Raw genomic sequence first — 23,698 nt, 5'->3', positions numbered from 1 at the left:
GACTCATATGATTAATTAATGAAATAATAACATTCTTTATTTTTGCTCAAAGAAGCTGGAAAAGTGTGGGGTAAAGAGAAAAGGGGCAGATGCTTATTTTTAATTCAGGGAGTGTGACTGCTAGCTTTGTTAGGCCTGGAGAGCATTTTGCAAAAAATAGGAAAGATTTCATGTTTGTTGTAACAATATTTTGTTTGGTTCGAGAAAGAGAGGGAGTCGTGCTGAGTTCCAGTGCCTCCAGCCTTCAGAAAAGCCCAGCTAGGCTTTTCCAGCTTCTCGAAATGAGTTGGCCAATGCTGATGGGGCACCGGTGTTAATGCTGCGGTAGAGCATAGAGGAGGTGGGGAGTGGAGAAGCTATGCGTTCCTCCCCGTGCCCAGGCCTGAGGGTCAGCTATCCGTGCCGAAGGTACCTGGAGAGGGTGGCACCAGTCTGACAGAGAGCCACTGTGGCCCGTCTGTAATGAAACACCCATGAGGGTGCTGGACTAGACGCTAAGGGCCAAACATCATGAGACTTAGTTCCCTGCCTTTAAGGAACCTACAATCTGGCCAAACAATAAGGCATGTATGTAAGTGTGAGCAGAGTGTAGTAGAACGTAAGAGTCAAACTGTGGGCATAAGGCAAGAAAGCTCAGGGTGGAGTTGCCGAAATAAGACAGAGTTTGAACTGAACCTTGACAATGGAAAGGGGGCAATTGAGGCACCTCAGGTGGGGCGAGTGCAAGAACAAAAACATGGAAAAGGGACTCGCCAACCCCAGTACAGAGCCCTTTGCACCTGCAGCCACCCATCGCTGGCTCCCGCACATTCGGGGAAGGGGGGAGGGCACTATCAGGCTTTGAAGACCGAGCCCCTGGGGGCCCAGAGCAGTGACTGCTGCTCTGTACAATTTTTCTTTGTCAACCCGCACAACTCCATCATGAGATACGGAGTACCTCCGCTTATGGGTGGCAAAATCGAGACTTACGGAAGTTCAATAGCATGTTCTAGGTCACACAAGTAGTACATGGATTTGGGATGTGAACCCAAAATTGTATTGTCTCAAAGCTCATTCTCTTTCTTGTATAACATGCTCCCTCTGATTGATAGCGCACTGGAGATAATCTGCCGATGAGACGCGGCACAGGGCAAAGGGATGGGTGCCAGACTACTCATCAGATGAGCAATAGGCAGTAACATAAAACATGTGTCTCTGTGAATGACCCTTCACTGACCCTTCCTTCCACACATTATTTTATTTCATTGATAATGACCATCCACTCTTCAGACGGCACCCGTCCAACCTCGGCCTCAAACCTGAGCTGAGCACAGGTTAGGATGGAGCGGAGGAGGAGCCACAGAAGGGCTGGGGTGAGGTACGGGTATGGCAGTGATCTCGTTTAGGGCAAGGCCCCCAACATGAGTTAGCACATGGGAATCAAATCTCAGATTCTCCAAGCTATTGCAGTTCACTGGCTAGGGACCCTTCTACTGCCTTTTAACGGGGTTCCCCAAGTAGACAGCAAGAGTGAGACCACAAGGACGAGTTGTCCCTAGTTCTGATGCCACAACTGCATTTGAACACCACAAGGGTATTCAAAGCATCTCATCAGATGCACTGTTTTCTCATGTCAGTGGTGTTAGACTTGAGAAACAACCAGATCCATTGGTTTGATTGGAAATAGAGATAGGGCATTTGGGGTTATTCATCACAATGTCCCCCGCTCATCAAAGTCAGGATTGTTGATCCCATTCTCCCTGAAGCCCTCAGACACTCTTTCCCTTCTCTTAAGGAGCCAGATGCACGCATTTAGCTCTTAGTAGTTTAAAGTTCTGTTTTGTGCTGCTGTATGTATTTTAAAAAATTCATATTGTTGTTCGATTACAGCTGTCCCCATTTCCCCCCGTTACTCTCCCCTGCCCTGCCCGCCCCCACCCTCCACATTCAGTCCTCCCCCTTCCATGGTCTTTGTCCACGGGTCCTTCACACACGCTCTTTGACTTAACACTTCCCCTTCTTTCTTTTTTTCTGTCGTATGTATTTTTCCTTTTCTTTTTCTCACCTAACCAGATGGTGCCCAAGAAGACCATGGTTACTATCTCATGTAACTTCTGTATTTCTCAAAGTATTGCTGAGTCTGAACAAACAATTGGTCAATAATTACCTATCAGTCAGATGACTTAAAGGGACGGTGGGGAACACTGCCAACCTGGCAGGGAGGACTGTCGTGACTAACTTGCGGAGCCTGGAAGAGAGACCTGTGAGAGACAGCTTGTGGCATCCTCTAAGCGACAAGAGGAAGTGGCACTCAGCACCGAGAGCATTTCCTGCATGAAGGAGGCACTCGAATATCTGAGTGAATTAATCAGCGATGGGAACAAACTCCTCTCTATCCATTGTAGGTTTTAGGAGAGAATATTGGCTTATACTTCAGTGTAGGTGTCAAAGGTTAAATTGAAGACAAGATAATATGGAAGTGAGAGAGGCTGAACAGAGAGAGAGAGAGAGCGAGAGCTCCCCTCCTCCTGTGGATGAAACAATGAAATGAACGGTCAATGGGCCCACTGCAGCTCCGAGGTGACAGCTTATCTGATGGCAGGTGCGGGCGGCAGAGGGGTGGAATCAAGGATACTTTACCTAGGAACTTCTAAAACTTCGGAATGCCTTGCCTTGTAGATTCTGAACTATTTACTCACTATCTGGTGCGTGTTTTAGGTGTTATCTGACCTGGGAAACAACCAAAGGCAAGCCTTGTGACCTCCTCTCTCAATGGTTCCCTACAGACTAGCATGCAAAAGTCTGCCTTCCCTCACCATCCAGTCCTGGATCCCCACCTCCTGGCTCCGGGTTTTAGCCACGCTCCAACCAAATACCAGGGCTCTCGGGCAAAACACAGGCTGTGCTCCTTGAACACTCTCCTTTCCAACTGATTATTTCCCAGACACCCCCACGTGCTGCACCCCGGAAGGGAGGGGGCTGGCCCGTGCACTGAAGTAGGGTACACAGATGTGGATCAAAAACACGGGACAGGAAGTTCTTCTACATTTCAAAATTGCAGTCCACCTAGATCTGGTCCTCAAAAGACATTTCTGTCCTTAAGTAGTGTCAGGACCTGAAGGAGACAGTCAGAAGTCCCTGGCTGGATGAAGAAGTCATCGTGTCCCCAGAAGGCTCAGGAGCTGCCTCTGCTGCGGAACTGGAATAAGGGAAGGTGGCACAGACAGATTTCCACTGAGTCCACCTCTCCCTCCCTTCAACCAAAGCAGCTCTATTTGACACTCCTGCATGTATACAAGTTCATTTGAAAATGAATAATCTGCCACCAAAACAAATTTTAAAACTGCAGGCTGAGTCCTTATTTTGCAGAAGTTGATGAGAGACCTCAAGATCACACTGCTAGTTAACAACAGGCCTGGGTGGGTCCCCAAACTCCTAACGCCTCTGTAGAAACCTCCACTCGTGACCAGCCCAGTCCCACCCTGACTCCCTGACACAACCGACTGTTGGCCTCTGTCCTGGAGGTGGGAGAGGCATGCTCAGGAGTTCAGGGGGAACGGAGGCCCAGGCGAGCAGAGATGAGCGTGTCCCTCCATAAAGCCACTGACCTAAGAAGCACAGATCTAGACCATCTCCAAACTGTGACCCCTACCGGACCCCATCCTCATTCTGTCCTGTCAGAAAACAGGTCACTGCCCAGAGCGGCCCAGCTCTGAGGGGACGGAGCTGAGGCAGGGAGGCGGGAGGATGAAATCTGTGGTGGCTCTGGGGACTTCCATCAGGCTGTTGTTAATGAAAAGGGCCCTGCCTTTTCCCAGGATGGCTGAGTGTCTGCACTGCACCAGGGAAAGGGCTGAGTGGGTGTGGGGGAGAAGGGCAGGCAGAATTACATTTAAAAGGCAAAGGAAAGAGAGAAATTCTTTCATCTCCCCGGTGGAGCCAGGCGTGTTCCTTGGGCCCTGTCTCAGGTCATTCTCATTCCTGACACGTACTGCTGCTCTCGGGAACAGTCTGCATGCAGAATATTAGGATGATGACCCTGCTTCCCATTTTTTGAAGAGCTGCAGTTTTCTCTCTTGACAAAACTACTTCTTCTTCTTCTTCTTTTTTTTTGGTCTCTCTAATCCCCAGGGGCAGGTTGGGGAGCAGGGAGGGTTGGGGAGGATACAGACAGCTAAGGGGCCCCCAACAGGTGACAGACAGGAGGGAGAAATGCCCTCAGCGTCCCAGGCACAGGCACTCTGCTCTCACTGTTGTCCCCTCTCTCATCAGCAGTCACCCTTAAAGCAGCAGCAGACAGCATCATCTGGTGACTTCCCGTGGCCTAGGACTGCCCCTTGCCCAACAGTGTGGCTCCTGCCTGCTAACTTCTGTGGTCCCCAAACCTTTCCCTGTAGGAGAGAGGACAGCTGCTCCGTCTCTCTCCCTGTGCCCTCCCCTGCTGCGGGAACGTGGTTTCCCCTACACTGGTCTATCACATACCACATGTGGATAGGCCGGGGCCTCCTATATCTCCACCAGCCCCCCAGGCTGACCCAGGACACCTGTGTCTTGGAAGAGGACCACTGACACAGAAGGGGGATGTGGGTCACACTGGACATCTGGCCAGAAGGGTCTCAGCCTCCCAGACATGCAGCTGGACAAACTGCAGCCTGGTTTCCCTGGGGATCCCCTAGGTCATTTGCTTTTCCCAGCTATTCCCTCCCTTGTGGGCTAGAGCGACAGATGATGGTATGTGACATGGATGGTAGATAGATGGATACACAGGTAGGCAGGCAGGTAGACAGGTAAAGGGCCAGAGCGAAGATGGCTTTGGGGAGCACAAATGACCCATTTTCAAACTGTTCTTAAAGGCACTTTTATTAAATAAAGATGTCTACTTAATATACCCCCATCCCTATTTTCAATCTGTTCTCATTTCCCTTTCTTATTTTGTAAGAAATAGATCTTTTTCTCCCTGTTTACTTTGTGAAGCATTATTTCCTTCCTTCTTTGGCTATTGGGTGAAACCCGAACTTCATCCCACCCCAATCCCTCAACCCACAAAAACACTCAGGACAGCCTATGTGGAAGCCAATGCCCTAGAAAGCCAAAACAAACACCCAATCGTATGTGTGATTGAGGTTTATAGAAACCAACTAGCCCTACCTTCTATCTTGGCAAAAAGGAAACTGAGGCCGAGAAAGAGTAAGCGACTCATCCACTGGAAAATCAGGAACCACAAACCCAATGACATGTGTATAACCAACCCAAAGAAAGTTTAGCTACCCTAACACCTGGGACTGGGAGATTCTGAAAGGGGAGGGGGTGTTGCAAGGCAAGTCGGGAGTAAGAAAGGGAAAAGGAAAGAAGGTTAAGGTGATTTCCACCAAGCAACAGGCTCTGAAAGCACCATCAGTGATAAGACACAGCTCTACCAGGAACACAGGAGGAACTGTGGAAACTGTAATAAGGGAGGTGAAATGGACCCAAGAGGGAGCTTCTCCTTCCTGAGGATGAGAAATGGAACTCTGCAGTACAAAAGGGCGTTCACTGGGCTGGGAGTGAGAAAATGCATGTCCTAGCCCTGGGTCAGCCTCCATTCACTAACTGTGGGCTTACTTCACCTATTCAGATCTTATTTTACCACCTATAAAACGAATCTCACATTCCCTCTGGCCCCACACCTGTAGCACCCCAAAGTGGCCCTTTTACCTCAGGGATGAAACAGAGATGGAACAGATGCTCTCTGGTCTCCTCTAGCCCCTCTGTGGCAGCTACTCCCCTCCACTTCTGCAAACACATGCCTCTAAGACATTGCACTTTCTGGAAGAATTCCTAATCCAAAGGGCAGAAGGGAGGGCAACGAGAGTCTTGTTCTGTGCCTCCATTATGGGTGTGCAAATAGGATTTAGATGGCTCCATGGGCTCGCCACCTGGTGCAGCTGCAGTGACATCCACACTGAAGTGAGGGGGGAACAACCGGACATTTCAGAAGGCATTAGCTCTAACTGCCAAGCCATGTGGGGCGGGTGGGGCAGAGGCCGAGCAGTCAGCTTCCCACCATCCTACAGGGTGAGGTGCACACTCGGAGCTGCCATCCCAGCTGGGCACAGAGTCCTTTTGCTAAATCCCCTCAGACTCACGGACTTTTAAAGGTTAAACCTGAAACCACTGACACCTCCAGTCTTAGCTTTGGGCTCCTTCCCAAGGAGTAGCAAACATGCCTAATAATAACTGAATAAACCCTTGGCAAGCCTGGTCTTGATGGCTCATATTTTTCTTTTCTGTTAAATGATGGGGTTCTAATATTTACAGGTGAGATGTGTAACAAATTCCCCCAGGTATGCAGCCAAAAGAGCTTTTACCTTTTTTCTTTTCTTTTTTAAAAAAATTCCATGAGTAACCTTACACATATCCCCTGCTCTTATGGCAGCGTGTGTATTTGGTGGTTGTCCAAGTCACAACTATTTCAACTTCTGGGTGGGAATGTCTTTAACCTTTCTTGCAGATTGGAGCTGCAACCACTGAGACCTAATGGAAGAAGAGGCCTCTGAATGCCCTAATCTGGAACGCACTGAGAAAAGGATTTTTATTTTATTTATTTTATTTATTTGTTTTTTAATCTGGTGAACTTACAGAAGCTTGTCCTGCCCTTTTTGAACTTCCCAGTATAATTCTTTTTAAATGCTTTGTTCCCCAAACCAAGAAAACTGGATTTCATGGAGAGCATCTGGTATAGGGTTGGGTGGACATTTACAAAGGTAAATCTGATATAAGCTGGTGACACAGAAGTTCATATCCCCGTTTACTAAGTATTTTGGTTAAAAAGTAGCTGAAGAGGGTGAAGTTGTTTCGGAGGCTGCACAATTAGGAGGTGGCAGAATGGCAGTGGAGCCTGGTTTGGCTGACTCATCACAGGCTATGAGCCTCCTGCTATTTTTGGAATGTGCGCCATTAGAGCTTTTATCAGGTTCTCTATGATGCGCTGATCCTTCAAAATGAATCATGCGTAGGAAATTTATAGAACAGTGGTTTTCAAACTGTAGCCTGGCTCCAGAGAATAGTCTTGGGAATTGAGGTCGGCGAGAGGAGCTAAGGTAGAGAGTTCCAGCCCCAATCCCATTTAACCCAAAACAACACAACTTTCATTGATATTTTATATTGAATTTCCATGTTAAGATCTATTTGACTTAAAGCTCTATAAAAAACAAATGTTGAAAACTCCTACTAAAAAGAGAAGGCGCCTGCATAGGTCAGCAAGCCGTTCGCAGCGCTAACAGAATACACCTGGGGAGAGTGAATTACCCAGGTCACCTCTTTAGAGATGACAAGATAGTCATCTCTTACCAGTTAGCAGAACAGATGCATGGCCAGACCTCATTTTATGGAAACTGCCTTTAATACTGGCCACGTACGAGTTCCTCGTCGGAAAAATGCTTCCTCTTCCTACTTTGCACTTTCTGAAGGCAGGGATGTCTGCTCCCTTCATCTGAAGTGCAGCATGTACACGCTTAAGAGAGCATAACTAATTTACCAGGAAAGGACAGAGCCACGGGTATGTCACCTCTCAGCAGCACAGTCTGGGCTGTAGGTTCTTCCCTTCAAACAAAATGAAGAAATCACACACACGCATCGGCGGGCTGTTTCCCAAGTCTGGGAGAGGCCAATGAAGGAGGTTCCCCTCACAGAACATACGCCAAGCAAAGCTGGACGCTGGGGGAAATCCACCGTCGTCTCTCTCTTCTCATCATTTGCTGAATTTCTGCTCAGACTGGCCAGACGATCGGCTCACTTGGCTCTAAGACTAGTGTTAAAGCTTTTTGTGATCCTTGGTGAATCTCAGGAAATTGATGTACACCCTTAGGCTCACTGAGCAGCAGAGAATGGAAAAGTCAGAAGGTGCTCGCTTCAGAGAGTATCTGAGCACTGGAGTCAAAAGCTCTGCTCCTCAGCTTAGCGTAGCCAATTTGGCTGAGAATCTGGGTCCCTTGGGCCAAATCTAGAGCAATTAATCACAGCTCCAGGTGAATATCTGAAAGGGATAATGTCAAGTTGGGCACAATGATGGCTGAATCGTACAGCTATAGGTAGATACGGCTTTTGTAAGCCACAGGTAAGATGGGAGGATCTCCTCCAGAAAGCCTACTCTGAAGGCATAGTAATTACAAGAAAAAAATGTAATTGAGTTTTTCAGGACACACTGGTATTATACCAGGAAGATAATTTAACTCTATTATCTCTCTTCATCTCCACATTATCTATGTAAAATGGTATTATTTTTACCAGTTTATAATTGAGCAAGCTGAGGTGCGAATTGTTAGGGTTATGGAGGCAAAGCGTGGCAGACTCTGAATTTGAACCTAGCTTTGAACTGTGACAGTCCAGTCTTTTCTCTAAGGCACCCACGGCTCCCTCAGGAACCCCTAAATGGAATGTTGCTTCCTTCCTCCCTGCTCTGCCAGGGACTCCGCCACAAACCCAGGGACATCGGGACCACTGCCAGCTGTGCCCTGGGGAGCCCGCCACGCAGGTGAGAGACAGGCTTCCCATTAGCCCCACGCAGCCTCACAGTCTATCTAAGGTGACATCCTACTATCTTGATCTTCCCTCTCCAATTTCTCTGAACTCAAATGGACTTTTTTCAAAGAGTATTTGCTCCTGAATCCTGGCTGACCAAGGACTCACTAGAGTCTGCACTATACACTCTATAGTGCTGCAAACGTTGTTTCTTGTCATGAGTATCTTGTCTCCCTAACCAAGTTTACCTCCTCCCCTCTGTCCCTTCTTTCCTTCCTTCTGTCATTCTTTCCTTCCAGCAGTGAGAGACTGTTTGGAGTTTCTAGCAGAGGATTATAGCGAGTCATATGCCCTTGACTCAAGAATGGTCCTCTCCTCTATTGGAGAATGGTCCTCTCCTCTTTGGCCAACACAGCTTCACTGCAGTACTATTTACAATAACCAAAATATGAAAGCAACCCAAGTGCCCATCAATAGACAAGCAGATAAAAAAGTTGCAGTACCTATATACGATGGAATATAACTTGGCCATAAAAAGGAATGGAATCTTACCACTTGCAGCAACATGGGTAGACCTAGAGGGTATTATGCTAAGTGACATAAACCAGACAGAGGAAAATAAACACCATATGATTGTATTTATATCTGGAATCGAAGGAACAAAAATAAATGAAAAACAAAATAGAAACAGACTCATAGATACAGAGCACAGATTGATGGCTGCTACTGGGGAGGAGAAGTGGGGGACCGGGTGAAACCTTGAAGGGTTTAAGAAGTGCAAACTGTTCGTTAAAAAATAGCCACCAGGATGTAGAGTACAGCACAGGAATACACTCAATAGTATTGTAATAACTATGTGTAGTGCCATGTGAACAACTGAATTATCAGAGGGGACACTTCATAACGGACATGAATGTCTATCCACAGTGCTGTGTACACCTCAAAATAGTGTTGAATACAAACTATAATTGAAAAGTAAAATTTAAAAAACTGTCCCTCTTGTATTCCATACAGGCCTTCTGAAAACAGCTGGTTCACCAGTAACTCATCTTTGCGGGGCTGTGTGTGTATCTGTTTCCGTTTCACGCAGTCTCGCCTCCACCACAATTTGCTAAAAATGGCCTCTTGTGACTTCACTGTCAAGAACAAGAAGATCATTCCATAGGTATCTGGAATTGGAGGTTCCCTTTTCATGAAAATGGCTCGGTCAAATGTGAATTGTACCTCCCTAGACCACTTCTCCAAATGAGATATATTTTGCTTGTTCTCCCTGAAATCACCTGTGTGCCTGACTCACAGTCCACCCATTTTTGGACAAACCTGCCCATAATTTCTGGCTGGCTCAGTTGGGGGCTGTCTCTCTATACATTGCCTGCTGTGACTGAGCAAAATCAATGCAATACAGGTGCTCCATCAGCAGGACTGGAAGTAGCTGCTAACTGAGTCTGAGGCCCCTTTAATAATTACATGCCCAAGCCCTTTATTTATAGCCCAAACAAAGGGCCCGCCACAGGGACTGGGGATGTTCGCTTCTACAGCCACATTTGGAAATTCACTTGGTGGTGCGACCTTGGACAAGTTACTATATCTCTGCCTGGCCCTCAATATTCCCCACTTCTGACATGAGGCATTCCCCACTTCTGACATGAAAGATCACCCCATGATCTGACAGCCTGTGAATCTTGGAAGGTTAGAGATGGCCCTGCCACTCACCCAACGCATGATCAGGTTTCACACAAACCATCACTAAAGGCTCTTGAGGTGAGACAATGATAGCAACGATGGTGAAGCGGTGAGACGTAAGGAGAGGGCAGGCCCCGTGCAGCACTGAGGAGCCGGCGAAGCCTAGGTGTATCTGTAGGAGGATCCATGTCCTCACTTCTCATTGGTCTTTCAGGGAGTAAGTGGTCTCTTGCTCTCTGCACATCCCTGCCTACTAAGTCCAGCTTTGGGCGAGTATACACTATCAACCAATTACACCAGAATCACTGTGCAGATACTCTCAGGATAGCTATTGCTGCACTTCAATTCTAACCAGGCGAAAAAGGAAACAAAACAAAGCGAAACAAAACAAAACAAAAATCAAACCAAACAGGAGTCCCCATGTCTTTTGATAAAAAGAAATGACAAATCTAAGGAATTGTAGCTGAGAACTGGGAGGGGAGAGAGGCCCATAATGTGGAGGGCAAAGGACCCCTTGCTACAAGGAGAGCCCTGTGAAGCAAGCCTGCTTCTGGGGTAAAGGAGGGACAGCGGGCTGGGGAAGACACACCCTCACCTTTGCCATATCTAAGTGCAAGGCATGTGAGTGCCAAGAGCCGTGGCCCAGTGTCTCCATGCACTTAAGGCTTTCCTAATGTGGGATTTTAACAAGCATTCTAAGACACAAAAGCTTATTTCCACCTGCAATTTAAAATAGGTTGTCTATTAATTTGTCTTTTAATGATTAACCATCTATGACCAATTGGGTGCAAACGGCAGGTATTCTTCATAGCCAAGTCACAGGGAACACTGACTTTTTCCCAGGTATAAAGTGCCTTTATTCTCACAGGAATGGTGAACTAAAAGATGGGTAAAATACCTTCCCTTCCAAAACCCAAAAACATTTGAGACAATGAGCTCACTTAATCACCCCAACAACAGTGCCCAGTAGTCTACATTCTGAGGATACGCCAGTGAACAAATAAAACAGCCCCAGACCTCATGGAACTCAAGAGTCTAACTGGAGAAACAACATTATTTTTGAATAACAAAAGTTAATGTACTTTAGGGTCATGCTAAGTTCAAGGAAAATAAGGGTGATTAAAAAAAGTATGGGTATGACAAGACAGAGTCATATCCTTCTCTCTCTCCTGGAGAGAGTCCTGACTTCAAATATGGGGCTGCTCAAGTGAACAATGAAAAACGGAAGGGAGAGAAACTGTCCTGCTTGTTTAACAGATGGAGGAAATGAGGCAAAAAAATTGGTCAGTGACTTGCCCAGGGACATGTTCTTGGCTTTGCAGGTCTTAGCATGGAAGGGACCTTGGGGCGTGATTTTCCAGACCAGCACCCTTCCAATGTAGGAATCCCCCTCTCTGACAGATGGGCACCCAGCTTGACCACCTCTGAGGAAGGGGCGCTTGCTATTTCAGTGCCCAGCAATAGTCTTTAGAAAATCTACCTTCATTTAGTGGAAAATACCTCACTAAAACTCATCCCTCTAGTTCTGAGGAATAGGAACTGCTTTTTTTTTATCATCCTGCTCTTCCAGTTAAATAGGGAATGTGAACCCTATTTAACAGATGAGAAACAGATGGATTAATCAACCTACTCCAGACCCCACATCTTAACACAGAGCCAGATAACAAACCCAGAAGATTCCAGACTCATCCTCTCCCTTGAGCTGTCCAGTCCTGACCATGCACACACCACAGTCTGCTCCTTTCTCCTTCCATGGGCCACCCCTGAGACGCCTGATGACAGGTGTCATATCCACCATCCCCAAGTGGAACATCCCAAGTGCTTTCAACTCTTCTTCCCTGAATATGGTCTCCTATGTCATCACCATCCAGCTTACAAACGCCTCCCTCAGAACGTGGCTCTCAGATCTGAGCACACGGCGCCGGGGGGAGGAGTCACTGCTACTAACCAGACTTGTGCTGGCCAACCTTTAATAACCGAGTCTCTGAGAGAAAAATAAAAGCCCCGATGTAAGGCATTTGCCAATGTCCACAGTACAAATAACTCACCATTTCAAGCTATCAACTTAAAGGCACTGATTGCAGAGTTGGGAAAAATGGGGAGGGGGAGTGGGTATGACGAGAGCTAATGGAGAAGCAGCTGACCGAGAATTTGGGGTTGGTCAAGGAAGTCTGTCCTGAGGAAGCGGTAGTGTGGCTGGGCCCCGAAGGATGAGCAGACATTGCTAAGCACAGAGTTATGGAAAAGGCACTTCAGAGAAGTGGGACATCAGGCTCCAGGGCCACATGCAGGAACATTATTTGCAAATTGGAAGGGCCCCTGCCACCTGTAACATTAGAGGACTAGATTGAGGTTAGAACTCCTGAATCGTGACCCACATCTTGCCGCTACCTAGCACTGTGACATCGCCCCAGTCACTTATCATCCCTAGAGCTCAATCTCTTCACCTGGGAAGTGAGAATACAGGTGAGGCAATGTGCTCTGCCAGGTAACACACACTCGATAGTCAACCAGACCCAAGTTCAGCTGCTTACTCTTTCTAGCAGCTTAATCTTGAGCCTCTGTTTTCTTATCCACAAAAGACTGGTAGCAGTAGCCACTTCGCCGGGATGTTGGGATGATGAAATCCATGCCCATAAGGAGTCCTAAGAAGTCAATGCTTCATAAACGTGAGTAGCCTTCTTCTTCCTTAGACCTTTCAGAGATGCAGGGAGGCTCAATTCGGACCACTCACATGGGTAACGGGGACACTTTGTTGTGCGGCATCAATAGATGGGCGGGCTCGCATTCAACTCTGCGCCCCTTCCTTTCCCTTACCTGCCTCCAAGCCCGTGACTCGGAAACCCTTTAGCTCGGGAGGTCCGTAGACAACGTCAAGGGGCTTTGGCCATGCTTGGCTGTGTTGTACGAGGTTGACTACCTCAGCTCAAGGCTGACAACTTGTCTTCCTGGGCTGAGGGCAAGGATGGGCAGAAGGGGTTTAGAAATGACGGCTCTTCTGTGGAAACTTTTATTAGAAACAGGGGATTCCCCATTGCTCTTTCAGCCACTTTTGGCCTAACATGAAATGCCCCAAGGTCGTATTTAGTAGTGCATCTAATGGCCTGAAGAACTCTTGGCTCTGGTGCTGAATCCCTCTTATCTCCCTTCCCTCCCTTGAGCCTTGCATTTTAGCCAAGGCAGCTGCTCATACCCCACAACCCCAAATTGGTTCAATCTCTGTACAAAAATAGACGCACGCAGGCGCTCCCTGCTTTCACGGAGCCGTCATCAGAAACTAGATACTCTCGGGACATGCACCGATGAAGGGAAAGAGGAGCCGGTAGATGGTTCCATGGCAGGATGACAGAGCCTGGGCTGGTCTCCAAAAATCCAGAAAGGGTACGCAAAGACACCAGGGAAAAGCCTTTGTACCTGTCTGAAGATCACTTCCTTATTTCTGAAAGAGGTCCAAAAATCCTGGCCAGCTCGAAGACTTTGTGGGAAAACAAAATGGGAGAGGGTCACGCGTGTCCTTCATACTTGTTATACACAGAAGGTTATTACTGAGGACATCATTGCTAATATCTCTGAGAAGCCAAATGAGCAGATTTGGGGTGTGGTTACCGGAGGGCGGAGGGCCCTCTGTGGATCTGGCTGCTCCTGAGTTAAACTCAGGACTCATCACAGAACAGCAGCTGCTGTTTAACCCTTGTCTCCATACCTTCCCTCGTGAGAATACAGAGGGAACAGGCTGCATTTCCTGCAGCAATAGGGAAGAACATGGCTGAACCGCTGGCAAAGGACAGGCATGCAGTGTGGCCCTGTGGGGTATCTTGAATGAGGCTGAGGGCGCCGCTGAGGCTGGCTGAATGCAGGGCCTGTGCGAGTCGCCTCGGTTTCCCTTGTGTCAGAGCAGTGCCTCTGCCCGAAGGTGCCCCTGAAGGAGGTGGGATGGGGGCTGGGCAGGGCTGATGGCAGCCTCCCAGCCTGTGCCTATGCATCTCATTATTGAGTGGGCCTGAAGCTCAGCAGCCCCGCGCAGCTGCTGTCCTATTTAATCCATTTGTAATCAAAAGTGATTAGCATGGATGCCTCAGTGCTGAGGTTATTGTGTGTGTGATCAAAGCCATGGCCCCTGCCCGCTTCCCAGAGCCGCCTGCACCTGGGAGGGCATGGAAGGCCATGAGCCCGGGGCATGGGACAGGCGGTCCGTGGCGGTCCAAAGGGGTATGGGCTCCATGGGCAGAACCCAGGAGCATTGTCCTTCTGATGGCTCCTGAGATGACAAAGTAAATAATCCCTTTGACTTTGGGAAATGACAATGACAACACTGACAACAACGATGATGACGACGACATTGATGATGATGATGAGTGTAGGAGCCCTGCTCTGTCGGCCACATCAAAGTCCTAAGTGCGGCTGTTACGCAGTGAACTTCAGGATACTCCACCCCACCTCTTCTGAGGTTGAATGGGTCCTGAGTCTTTGAGCCAAACACGGGGAGCTCCTTGAGGGCAGAGCTAGGCTTTTATAACTGGGCATCCATCTCCGGGACCAAGCACAGTCCTTGGGTACCTTGGGTATAGAAGACCTGTAACAAGTGTCTGCCGAAGGGCGAATTAAAGACACAAAGAGTTCTGCATGAGCATATCCTGTGGTTTCATCTTGATATGGTCCATAAGGGGGCCTAGAGGTGCTCCGTCTCCCCCAGAATTTCTGGACCATTCTCAAGGGACTGCAGAGGGGGAAAGATCAGGAGGTTTGGGGGCTGGTGCAAGTGGGAGAAACAAGCCAAGAGCTGCTTCTTCGCAAAAGGGTTTCCCAGAGCTAAGAAGTTGGGGGTGCCTCACTCTGATCCCCAATATGGGAAACTACCTGGGCCTAATTAATGGCATGTACACATAACCCAGGTGCATGGTGACACCAGGTGGGGCTGGACCCCTTGATTTAGGGCAGATTCTCACCTCTCCAAAAGGAAAAGAGGCCTTTGGGAGGTGCATGCATTTTTTTTTTAAATCTTAGTGGGTGCCTGGGATACACACTCCGTGCTATGTCATGAGTTGATGCTACAGTTTTCAATGCATCGTACCCTGCAGCACAGGCAGAGCCCAGATGCCCCCTGATTCAGGGGGTAAGGAAAAACCCCAGATCCAATGTGTGTACAACATAGGGCCCCTGTAGGGCCCCTCACACCCCAAATGATCAAGCCTGGAAGGTGAGCGTTACATGGAAGATCTGGGGGCAATTTAGAATCATTTACTGTGAAATCCAATGCTAAGAGAGCTTAATCTTTCTCTTGCTGAGTTCTGCATCACAGTGGAACCTAACTGAATACTGCAAAGGCATAAATAATTACCCAGGACAGAGTGAGTAACCGATGGTAATAGCTAGCCTTTATTTAATAGGCTCTCATGTGTACTGGGTGCTTCATACTCATCTCATTTATCTCTCAGCACAATTTTTCTGAGTAGGCATCAGTAATTCCATTTTGAAGATAAAGAATCTGCGGTTCATCAAGGTTAGGTCATTGGCCCAAGACCACATAGTTAGAAAGTGACTGAGTGGAGAGCTGAACTCCTCTCCGTCTGATCCCACCGTCTGTCCACTCTGCCCATGGCCCTCACCACCACACCACCTCCCTTCTATGCTCACTCACACTCCAGTCCTTGCCCAAGTGGGCAAACCATCCCAGGCACATACTGCCGGGAGAAACGTCAGAGTGTGTTCAAGCTGAATCATCTCCTTTCACAGATTAGTGCACTGAAGCTCTAAAAGGTTCATCACCTGCTCAGCACCACAATGCTAGTTTGTGACAGGCCTAGGTTTAAATGCCAAGCCTCTGCCTCTCAGTCCAGTGCCATTTTTAGTGAACCACAGTATCTGAGAACACAACGGTGGCTGGGGCGTGAGGACCTGGGGGTGCCTGTCTTTTTGACACTGGCATTGCAAGGTCAATGCTCTACTAACATGTTGCCAACAGGAGCACGTGGGCCCAGTTTCAATCTCCTCCTCCTCATGGAAGAGTGAGGTGGCTGTGGCTCAGGTACCCACTCAGGACCTAGCGAGTTGCATCCACGTGACCTTGCAACACCGTGGCCCCAGAGAATACAATGAATGCAGGAGAGTGGGGCGAGCAGGTGGAGATTTTCTTCCTTGGGCTTTGTGAATCCACGATTCAGCTTAATTTGTAAGAGACAGTGAGCATAAAGAAAGTGACAACAAGGCCATCAGCTATTCTGTTAGCAACACTTGAGGCCACGGCACTTCAGTATGACCAGAGCCAGCTGTCCAATGCACAGAATGACCTTTGGCCCTATCCTTGGAGCAATGTAATTCTCCTCATGCTTCTTTCTGCCCACGGGGAGCTAGAAACCAGAGCTGCCTGGGTAATCAGAAGGCTTGCTAATGACAACGCTCGGACAGGCGGAGATTACGCATTGTCAGAAACGTAACCTGCAACTTTTCTCATCTGTTCCATTGTGTTAGCGTTTTTAAAAAACACCTCTTCAGGAAGAAATGAGAGAGCTGGAGGCCCTCCCTGTTCCTGCACTGAGGGATGCATTTATCTTCTTCATCTTAACTGCCAGGGGAAAAGTAGAATGTGGTGCCTGTGGAGGTCTTCTAGTTTTGAGATTTCTAGCCCGTACTGTGTGTAAACATGTCTATTCTGGACACATAAACAAACACGGATTAACTATGTGTACAGTCTCCATGAGCGAAGACAGCTTCGCTGCCCGCACGCCCCCAGCTTTTGTTGACACTTCCGCGGAGAGGGCAGAGACCACGTGTGTGGCTGTGCCACGGAGCACTGTGATGCTCGCTGCACCCCTGCGCCGACACTCTGGTGGCCTTCCACTGTTCCCAATAATCTGTGACCTTTCCTGTGGCCTCCAAAGCCCCCCACAACCTGGCGGAACCCTGCCTGCCTCGCCACACTTATCCTCCCATCTCCTGGACCAGAGGTTCACTCAGCTCCAGCCACAATGCTCTCGGTGTTATTTTTTGTACAATATTTTGCAATTCTAGTTACCTGTACGATAGACCCGCCTGGTGACTTTTACACACATGCACACACACACAATCCAGAGATTTTAGTTTCATCTATCTGGGGCAAGGTCCAACCCGAGAGAGTTTTTTTAGAGTTTCCAGGGTGATTATTATTATGTTGAGCCAGAGTTGGGTACTAAGGCTTTTGCACTTGTTCTCTCTGCCGGGAATTCTCTTTTTTGGGGAGGGCTGCCTGCTCGCTCCCTAACTGCATGCAGGTCATGCTGTGTATCAGACTAGTCTCTCCACCTTGGCACTCCTTCCTCTCCATCCTCTGGACCTGCTTCACCTTTCTTTATACACTTGTCACTCTCTGGCATCTTATTATATGCTTGCTAACTCACTCACCGTCTGCCTCCCTTCTCTCACCCTCTGTCCCATCCTACTTCAGTGTAAGTTCCTGACGTGCAGGAACTCGTCACTTTTTATTTACTGCCCTATCCCGACAGTGCCTGGCACACTGCAGGCACTCCAAAAGGATGTGCTGAGCAAAGCAAGGCATGAATACCTCTCTGCTTCTCTCTGCTGGGAGCGCTCTGCTTTGTGTTCCCAGCGCTAGAGATGGGTTTGCATCAAACCATTCCCACTCTGCTGTACAACTGCAGGCCAAATGTGGACATTCACTGATGGCCTTGTGCACTTCCCGATTGTTCTTTCCCTGTAGGTACCCACTGAGAGGTGACCCTGGATCCCGTCTCAGTGTTCTCATCCCGGAAGGCACAGAGCAGAAGATGGAGATGCTAATGTGGTAAATGACCAAGCAGGTGCCATGAAAGAACTGTGTGAGGCACTAGGCAAACAGGTGTGGCCCAAGTGTCCTCTGGCTGGGGCTGGCATCTCTGGGAAACAGGAGGCTTTAGAAGTGGGGGAGAAGGACTTGGAGGCTTTAGAAGTGGGGGAGAAGGACTTGGTCTATCGAACAGACTCCACAGACATCACGCAGACTGAGACCCTAACCCATGTCTTCTAATCACTGCAGTGTTTTGCCTGTTTGTAACCTCCCTCCCAACAGGGCTCCCAACTTGCACATCTATGACAGGCTGTGTTTCATCTCCTTTCCCAAGTCAGTCTAGCTTTGGTTCTGCTGCATTCACAAGAGCCCAGCCTGGCCATTTCAGTTAATTTCCTTTGAGTGACCAGGACTACCCTTGTCATTACAGAGTTCTCTGGGAAGGACAGCGCCTTTCATGAGCTCCCAGCCATAGCCCATGTGGAAAAGTTCTGTGTAAGCCAGAGAGGTGCTAGGAGTCACTGAGAGTCATCCAATTTACTGATTTGAGGAATCAGAGACTATAGTGGATTTTGACTGAGATTTCTACACAGCGTTGGTGAAACAGCTCATTGGAAATACAAGGAATAATCAATATCTTTGGTGGGCAGACATCTCAAGCATGTTAGGCTGTGAGAGATTTCTCTCAAATGTGGACTTGATCAGTCAACAAACATTTCCTACACACTTACTGCATGCTGGAGCACACGGGGCACCCTCAGGCAGGACAGTTCACCATTTCTTGCCAAGGATGCTCAAACCGTGGCTGTGCCTAATCACCTGAGGCTTGTTTTTACACATATAAGGCTCAGCTATTTCAGTTCACAAAGTTCAGAATTGGGGGCTGGACATGTACTATTTGATTCTGTTTACAGAAAATGCCGAGACTAGGCAAATCCGTGGATACAGAAAGTAGATTACTGGTGTCCCCAGTGCTGGGAGAGGGGATGGGTGGGGAGGAGGGTACAGGAGAAGGGAAACGGAGAGTTACAGGGTAGGATTTCTTTTGTGGTGACGAGCATGTTCTGGAACTAGATGGTGGTGACTGACAACTCCATATTACATTAAAAACCACTGAACTGGACATTTTAAAAGGGTTAATTTTATATGCAAATTACATCTCCAGTTTTTAAAAGATGCTATGAGGGCACTACATTTTTAAAAAAGTAAACAGAACTGGGCATGTGAATTTTTTAAATGCCACAGGTGGTTGGGAAGCGCCGCCAGGGTTAAGAGCCATTGTGTTCAGTCCCCGAATCACTTCAGAAGGGACTCCGGCAGCCAGAAGGTTATGTCCTCCTGGGACAACTGGCAAACATGTGTGTCCTGACCCTGAGCCTGAGAAGCGCTATTTTCAGGTGGAGGCTCTTGTTCTCAGACACCTCCAGGAGTCCCCTCTGCTAGGCACTGGGACACAAAAACAGTCAAATTCTTACGCGGCTTTTCACAGAGCTGGACGCTTTCTTCTCAGTTACCCTCTGGGAAGAAGCATGGCTGCCAACACAGGCCTTGCAACCTGAAGATCTTGATTGAATTTCTACTTCTATTTGCCCCCACTCTCCCCCAAGCAGGTTTCCCTCTTGAGTGTTGGAGCGTAGATGGTAATTAATTAGAACTGGGCTCCCTGGTGAATACAGATAAATGAGAAAGCAGTGGCGCGGGGGCTGGCCTTGCCTGGCTTGAGCCTTAGGGAGATCAATGAGCCAGCTGCCCATGGGGAAGGTCCCCAGAGTGGTGGGGCAGAGTGCACCATGCCCCTGGCAATCCTGGGTGTGTGGAAATGGGCCATCCGTATGGGGGCCTATGGCCCCAGAGACCCCCCAGCTGCATTCTTCCTCCTGTGCATTCTGAGCACTGTGCAAACCAACAGGGAAATCAGTCACCCAGAGACCAGACGGAGACCGACTGCTGCAGAACACCGGGCAGAACATGTGGGTGCCTCGAGTGGGAATTCGGCTCACAGGCGCCATGTGGGTTAATGAGATGAAGTGTGAAGCCTCCTGCTCCCTAGAAAGGTCCATGTGTTTATATGACTGCAGTCAGGTATCCCTGAAGGGGCCAAGGGTAATGAGGAGTAAAAGGATGCCGGTGGCTGCCTGAGACTCATGGAGAGGTCCCATGGTCGGGAGAACCACAGTCCAGGAGGCTATTTCACTATGGATGGGAAAACTAACGTAGTTCAAGCAACACCGTCCAGTTCAATCAAATCTTTCTCATTCTGAGTTTAAAAGGACATGAGAAATTTATCTCTCCTCTAATCCCTATAACTGACCTCTCTGGCAATTGCCCTATAGTATAGAGAATAGTCAGGTGTACCTCCTTATCATGTGGAAAGAAATCTCCCTCGAAAGATCAAACCTCATCAGTCACTGATTCATTTCAAGGCCTTCTTGCCACAAAGCCAGTCTCTTTCCAGATCACAGGCGTGAGTATGAATGTTATATCATGTTGGAAAGAAAACTTTTCCTAGGCTATGTCCACCAGTGCCCATGACAATGTTAGCCCTCCACATAGCCACCACTGATAGTCTTGTTCTGGAAGCTTCCATGTGTCTTGTATCACTTCCCCATCCATTAAGATCCTTCAGCAACCTCCTCTTCTGGACTCTGAGGCTTCAATGACCCAGCATCCTTACGGAGACACTGAGCATCCACTGCCTCATAGAGTTGGACAACTGAGTCATGGTGAAAACATGTCCCTGCAGCTAGATGGTAAGAACCTACAGGACAAAGCCCATGCTTTTTCTTCCCTTTTAGACTCGTGAGTGGAAGGCCTTGGAGCAGGTGTACACCTGGCTTCAGATCCCAGCCAGCTCTGGCCGGATTAACTGTGCACACTGCAGGAAGCTGCAGAAGTCCTTCCAGCTCGTCCTCTCTCACACGGACTCAGTTTCCGCACAACTCCATGCTTGGCCTCCAGGAGTACAGACCACCAAATAAGAAAGTAAGACACAGAAAATGTCTCTATGTAATTGAAGGTGGAGCAATGTAGTAGCTGCGTATTAGTTTTCAATGCATGTGTGTGTGAATGACAGGGAGGGAAGGAGAGAAAGAGAGTGAGAAAGGGAGAGAGAAGAGAAAAGAGGAAAACAGAGCCATTTGGGGGGAGACTCATATTCCTGACAGAACCTAAAACTATTCGTCAAACAGCATACAGCTGCTGACATCAAATATACCCCCTTTTTGTATTACATCTAAATGCTTCAATTAACTAATTTATTTGAGCAAAAAAATAAAATTCCTTATTGCAAATAAGTGTATCATAAGTTGAAGAATAGACAAGAGTAAAAATCGAGCCTTTGGAAAAAGGATAAATAAGAATCTAGATCAAAGACAAAATGAGTTCGTGACCTTGAGAGATCAGCAGGGCTGAAACAGAGGCTTACTTTGTGGAAGACCTCCTCTCCCTGTCTTCTCTGGGGACACTCTGATGATACAAGTGCTAGTGAGGACTAATTGTTTAAGAGTAATAGTCAGTGCGGATGCACTAAGCGTCTTCACGTGCAAATCGATGCTCATGTCCTAAGTTCTACTGTGTGCCAGTCTCACGCGAGGCACTCTGAGGGATAAAATGCTGAATCAGAGATATTTTGCCTGGCTGGCCACCATTGGGAGCAGCAGCTGCTTTGCCCAGAAAAGTTCTTCTGAAAAAGTTTATGAAAAAGGTTTGTTAAGAACTTCTGGTCAAGATGGAGGCATAAGGTAAACAGGCTTTACCTCCTCATACAACTAAAGAAAAACTTACAACTAGACCACAAAACAAATATCGCCCAGAACCATCAGAAAATCGAGCTGTACGGAAGTCTGACAACCAAGGATTTAAAGAAGCCACATCCATCCAGACAGGTAGGTGGAGTGGAGATGAGGAGACCAGTGGAGAGGCGGCAGAATGGGCAGTTCCACATTCATGAGTGATGGATAAAAATGAGAAGGGATACCTCAGAAGTGAAAGATTCCAGCCCCAGGCCAGACCATACCTCCCAGGGTTCCAGTGCCAGGAAGATAAATCCCCATAACTTCTGGCTATAAAAAGCAGTGGGGGTTGGGGTGGTAGAAAAAACTGCTGGATTTTCAGGAGACTCCTCTTAAAGGACTCACACAGACTTAGGACTTATGCAGACCCACCTGCTCTGGGATTCAGCACGAAAGCAACAGCTGGAAGGGCACCAGTGGTATACAGGGAGAAAGTGAGGTGACTGGAAACAGAGCAAGTGCCAGGAGACAGCTTCCTCCCAGGTAAGCCTCCAGAAGCCAGGCAGTGGCATTGTCCCCTCTCTGAGCCCTCCCACCACACAGAACCACAAAGCAGTGAAACAGATTTTCCTGCTCTGGTGACTACCTAAGGCTCCACCCCACACAATTTACAGATCTACTCGTCTACAACAGGCTATGCTACCAACACAGGGAGTCAAAACAGCTCTACCTAATACACACAAACAAACACAGGGAGGCTGCCAAATTGAGGAGACAAAGAAATATGGTCCAAATAAAATAACAGAACAAAGCTCCAGAAAAAGAACTAAAAAAAAATGGAGATAACCAACCTATCAGATGCAGAGTTCAAAACACCTAGTGATCAGGATGCTCAAAGAACTCACTGAGGATGGCAATAGTATCAAAAAGACCCAGGCAGAAATGGAGGTTACATTAAGTGAAATAAAAACAGATTTACTGGGAACCAACAGTGGAGGGGATGACGTTGAGATTTGAATCAATGATTTGGAACATAAGGAGAAAAAAGCATTAAATAAGAATGGCAAGAAGAAAAACAAATTAAAAAATGAGGATAATCTAAGGAGCCTCTGGGACGTTTCCAAACATACCAGCATCCAAATTATAGAGATGCCAGTAGGAGAAGAGGAAGAGCAAGAAATTGAAAATTTATTTGAAAAAATAATGAAAGAAAACTTCCCTGATTTGGGGAAGGAAATAGACATACAAGCCCAGGAAGCACAGAGTCCCAAACAAGTTAGACCAAAAGAGAATCACACCAAGACACATCATAATTAAAATGCCAAAGGTTAAAATAAGAGAGAATCTTAAAAGCAGCAAGAGAAAAGCAGAGAATTACCTACAAAGGAGTTCCCATAAAGTTGTCAGCTGATTTCTCAAAAGAAATTTTGCAGGTAAGAAGGGACTGGCAAGAAGTATTCAAGTAACGAAAAGTAAGGACCTATAAGCTAGATTACTCTATGCAGCAAAGCTATTATTTAGAATGGAAGGGCAGATAAAGTGCTTCCCAGACAAGGTAACGCTAAAGGAGTTCATTATCACCAAGCCATTATTACATGAAATGTTAAAGTGACTTATTTAAGAAAAAGATCAAAACTATGAACATAAAAATGGCAAACAAAAAGTTCACAATTATCAACAACTGAATCTAAAAAACAAACTAAGCAAACAACCAGAACAGGAACAGAATCAAAGGTGTGGAGATCATTTGGAGGGTTATCAGCAGGGAGTGGGTGGGGGGACAACGGAGGAAAGGTGAAGGGCTTAAGAAGCATAATTGGTAGGCACAGAATAGGCAGGGGACTGAAGAATAGTATAGGGAATGTGATGCCAAAGGGCTTATATGCACAACTGTGGGACATGAACTATGTAGGAGATTGCTGGAGGGAACGTTGGTACTGGAAGGAAGGACGAAAGTGGGAGGAAATTAGGACAACTATAATAGCATATTCAGTAAAATATATTAAAACATAAAAACACTGAATCTGCCTTCCTGGGCCATGAACCT

At 47.5% G+C, this 23,698-nt stretch overlaps 1 protein-coding gene across 2 annotated transcripts in view; it reads right to left on the bottom strand.

Moving 5' to 3' along the window:
* The window catches only part of SETBP1 (SET binding protein 1), a 349,804-nt gene that overhangs the window by 168,267 nt on the left and 157,839 nt on the right, over positions 1 to 23,698 (bottom strand). The window lies entirely within an intron of this gene.

Source organism: Phyllostomus hastatus, unplaced genomic scaffold (genome assembly GCF_019186645.2).
Source record: "Phyllostomus hastatus isolate PE091 unplaced genomic scaffold, TTU_PhHast_1.1 phas_contig_80, whole genome shotgun sequence".
NCBI classification, from domain to species: Eukaryota; Metazoa; Chordata; class Mammalia; order Chiroptera; family Phyllostomidae; genus Phyllostomus; species Phyllostomus hastatus.
The sequence above is the reverse complement of the archived record's forward strand: the minus strand, read 5'-3'. Positions and strand labels throughout refer to the sequence as shown.